Below are 4,349 nucleotides of genomic sequence, written 5' to 3'. Positions count from 1 at the left end.
GGACATCTCTGAGTCAATGCTGTACTCCCTTATGTGGGTTACAAGAAAATGTATTATCATTTTACTAAATGGCTCACTCAAATCTCCTTCTATTCTGAAAAATTTTAGATAGCTGTTGGGCTACTCATAGAAAAAGCAATATAGAAGACTGCCCACAACTTGGTTTATTGCTTTCCAAGTCAGTCATATTTTTCATTTTAAATCTGAGAGATAATCGATACACTGGGATACTTTCCAAGTATGTTCTTAAGACAGTACACTGCAAATGTGATATGACCTGAAGTTTAGGAAAAAAAAAAAAAAAAAGTGTGGGTGATGGGGACAGTAGCATTATTTCAATGACATCAGTGAGCAGAGGCAGCAAAATGGATTCTGAAAGCTGGGGATACAACTTTTTCAGTATGGGCATTCTAAGCTTTGGGCAGTTTCTGACTTTTCCAAAAGTTTAAAAGGATCTTATCAAATGTTATTCACTATTTTTACAGAAATTTTATTTCACTTATTTATCATGGCTGATTCTGCTAGTACTTGAGCTAACTCACTTTAAGAAAATCGTTTTGAATAGAAATACAGTAAATTACTACAAGGTATATGTCAGGTAGTTTTTTTGAGAAAAAAAGATATTTTATTCAGGAAACTATATGGCAGAAAAACTGGATTAATTTTTTTCAAGAAAAATAAAATATTTTATTTACCTGCCCAGTTTCCAAATAATTAAATTTATTGTTTTTTAAATATTATATGTATTTTTGCCCTTCCTTTCTTTAAGCTTCCTAGGCTTTTCGTGAGGTCTTTTCTATCTCCTTTAGTATATTCTCCCTTTCAGTCAAGCTTTCATCAACAAATGTTTATTATGAAAGTACTAAATATCAGGTACTCATCTACAGAGATGAGTTAAACAAATCTCTAGCATCATAGAGCTTAATTTCTGTTAAAATCATTAGCTAGCTTTTAAGAACACTCATGATATTCCAGGCATTTTTCTTAGTGCTTTACATACAAAATTGACATTATCATTAATATTAACCCTCCTTTTAAAGGCAGAAAAAAAATTAACTCACAGAGCATGTCAGTCTCTTCTCCAAGGCCACTCAGCTAGCAAAAGTTAAAAATCAGATTTAAATGTAAACAGTTAACCATAGCTCCTGTGGTGAGCTGCCATGCTATTTTGTTCTTTAACACTGGACTCTTCCAATACTTAAATTGTGCTAATCATAGGCTCTCTTGCGTTGTTAAATAAAGTTAATATCTTTATTTTTTTAATTATGAAAATAATAAATAACTTATAGGAAATTTGGAAAATGGAGAAAATATATTCTCATCATGTTACAATGATTATTCTCTAGATTTTTCTCATATGTTTCAATCTGTACAGGGTAGTAAATATAGTACATGAGTAAATCTATTTCCTTTCTTTCTCATTGGACATTTTATTATAATTTTTTCATAATGCTATATAGCCTTTTTAGGGTCTGCATAAATGCCCATTGAGTTGATATTGCATAATACATTTAACACCTTCATTGATGGATATTTCACTTCTTTGAAGAAAAAAAAATATCACATAAAGAAGCACTTTGGAATTTCAATTCAAATTAAATTAAACATACAAAATTATTTGACGTCTTTATGATAGCTAGTCTCCAATGGACCATGACCTATCTCTAAATAATATGCTTCAGCAAAAACTTTTGGATTCTACATAGGGTCGCTATGAGTCAGAATCTGCTTAGCAGTAATAGGCTTGTTTTGTTTTGTTTTATCATACACCTTTCAATGTGCTGTGCCTTAGTCTCTAAATTCAAGAAGTTCCTAATCCAATCCGGGCAGACAGAAATTCAAAGTAGTGTGGTATATGAAAACATACAAAAATACAACTACACCAGAAAAGTACTTGGAGCCAACGGGCCGCCTCCTACCCATCGTCAGAATGGCCTGAGCCAGCACTCGGCTGCGACGCCCTGGCAGCGAGGTGGCCCCTCTGCTTCTTCCTGGCTCCAGAAGGCAGACACGGTCGCGGCCTGACCAAGACTCTAAGTCACCCCTTCACCCACCTGACAGAGGCCTCTGGCTGTTTCAGAGATGACCCCGCATCCAAAGGGCCGCCCCCAAGGGCCACAGGATATCCCTGCCGTCTTTAGATTGTAATCAAGAAAATGATTTGCTATAGGAAGAAACTTCTCCTGAAAGAACAACCATTAAGGAATTATCCAGAATTCCACCCATATCATCTGTGAATCTCATGTTTTCTACTCAGAAAGTACTGAGTTACCAGTGGACTGTAGTATTAAAACTTGACTCTCTCCTCTTCCCAACATTTTAACTGGGATAGATCATTTTGAAAGCATAGGAAGAAGCTTAGTCTTTTCCAGCACTGTAGGGTAATCAAAGCTATGTTGTCTCAAAGTATACAGAATCCCAGACTCTCCACTGAGTTTCACTGTGCCTTCCAGCACCGCTCTGCCTGGCCTTGGCTACCACGTTTCCTGGTATTAAACCTGTTGCAGTGGAGTCCATTCCCAACTCATAGCGACCTTATAGGTCAGAGTAGAACTGCCCCATAGGGTTTCCAAGGAGCGGCTGGTGGATTGGAACTGCTGATCTTTTGGTTAGCAGCCTGAGCTCTTAGCCCCCATGCCACCAGGATTCCTTCTACAGTGTCATTATGAGTCGAGGGCAACGGGTTTCCTCATATTGGAGCTGAGATAAAAATGGCTGAAAAGGTAAGCACTTGGTCAAATGATGAGAGCCTGCAAACACATTTCAGTGAGTGACTGGTCTGTGAGCTTTACTTCTCTGTAGAATCTGCTGAAGACAAAATTTTGTTCTGGTTTCTACCTTTGTACCTATCTATTTACTGTTCTGTTCCATGCAGCACGATTTACAGGGCATGATATCATCACAGCTATCATATCTACCACTATAGAGGTTTAAGAGAAGCTATAAAAAAAGAAGGTATTGAAATTTCTGTAGCTTTCATAAAAGAAAATGATGATAAGTAAAAGAAACCATCTGGAACAAGTTTGGGACATGAGGAGGATGAATGAGAAAATTTTTTCCTTGCTGGAGGAAATGGGTGTGCAAGATAAAATTTAAAATTAGACACACTCTCTATCATGCTCCGTAAAGAGAAACATGAAGTATAAATGAAGCACAGGCCTGAATCTGTTGTACTGGTGAAAGGAATCAGCACCTTTACATTGTTCAATGTTTTTGATCAACTCTAGTTGCTACCTTGGATCCACAGGCAGGACTTCCACCAACCATGTTATCCCCTGGTGCCACAGTGGAAATATTTAAGGTGCCAAGTGAAGACACAAGCACTTTCTGGATGCACAGATCAGTTAATTTGGAGTTAACAGGTCTATATATCCATGAGCCAACTCTATTTCATATCCTCCCACTTGTAAATAAAGTACTGTATAAGGAGATTATTCATAAGGAGCTTGCTAAATGTGGGCTGCATTCTAAGACTCTGGACCAACTTAGTCAAATACCATCATTGGGGAAATCATCTTTAAGGCATGTGGAAATGAGTGACTACATTTATAATTCTGGATTCTGAACACAAAATAAGCCTAAATGAAATATTTGAGGATAAAAAAAAAAACTTCTAAAAAAGAAATTCAAGATTCTTATACTTATAGCTTTAAAATTCACTTTGAAAGCTTAAAGAAAGGAATATAAGTACAAATATTCAAAAGTTGTCTATAAACATTAACATTTATGGTAACTTTTCTTACATGCATTGAGCAGTAGGATTAAGTTCTTAAGGTTTTCTGATTTTACCATTTTCAGATTAGATTTTCAAATATGAAGATAACTCACGCGTTGTAAAAGTTACTAAAATAACTTGAATAAGAATTTTAAATAGCTACAACCTAATTATAAACCAAGTAGAAAACTGAATTAATGTCAGTGTTTTCTTGCAAATAGGAAATTGAGACTAAACCTGTAGCAATTATCTCATGGCATTGTGATCAAGACCATCAGGGCCAAAAATATATCACTTTAACAATTTGCAGAAGACTAATTGTAATTAGCAAGTTCTTATTTTATGAAGATAGAAAATACCTGCTGAGCTGATTATTGATATCTCTACCTTAGCTTTTTTCCCCTGATTCAAAAATAATTGTTATTTCTGAGAGACTTCCGGCAAGATGGCTCTCTAGGCAGAAATACCACGCCATCCCTCCACAACAAAGATCCGAAAAACTAAGCCAAACAGAGAATCAACAATCCTGAAACCCTAGAACATCAAATGAAGAGATACAGAACTCAGCCGAACACCAAACGGAGTAAGAATACTGAAAGAGAACAGAGAGTGAGGAGAGATTCATGCAGAGGTC

General features: G+C 36.1%; 1 pseudogene; it reads left to right on the top strand.

The window, feature by feature from the left end:
* Positions 1-1,776: 1,776 nt before the first annotated feature.
* Positions 1,777-3,643, top strand: LOC101348170 (protein downstream neighbor of Son pseudogene; annotated as a pseudogene).
* Positions 3,644-4,349: the final 706 nt, after the last annotated feature.

This window comes from Trichechus manatus, unplaced genomic scaffold, assembly GCF_000243295.1.
Source record: "Trichechus manatus latirostris isolate Lorelei unplaced genomic scaffold, TriManLat1.0 scaffold00034, whole genome shotgun sequence".
Lineage (NCBI taxonomy): Eukaryota > Metazoa > Chordata > Mammalia > Sirenia > Trichechidae > Trichechus > Trichechus manatus.
The sequence above is the reverse complement of the archived record's forward strand: the minus strand, read 5'-3'. Positions and strand labels throughout refer to the sequence as shown.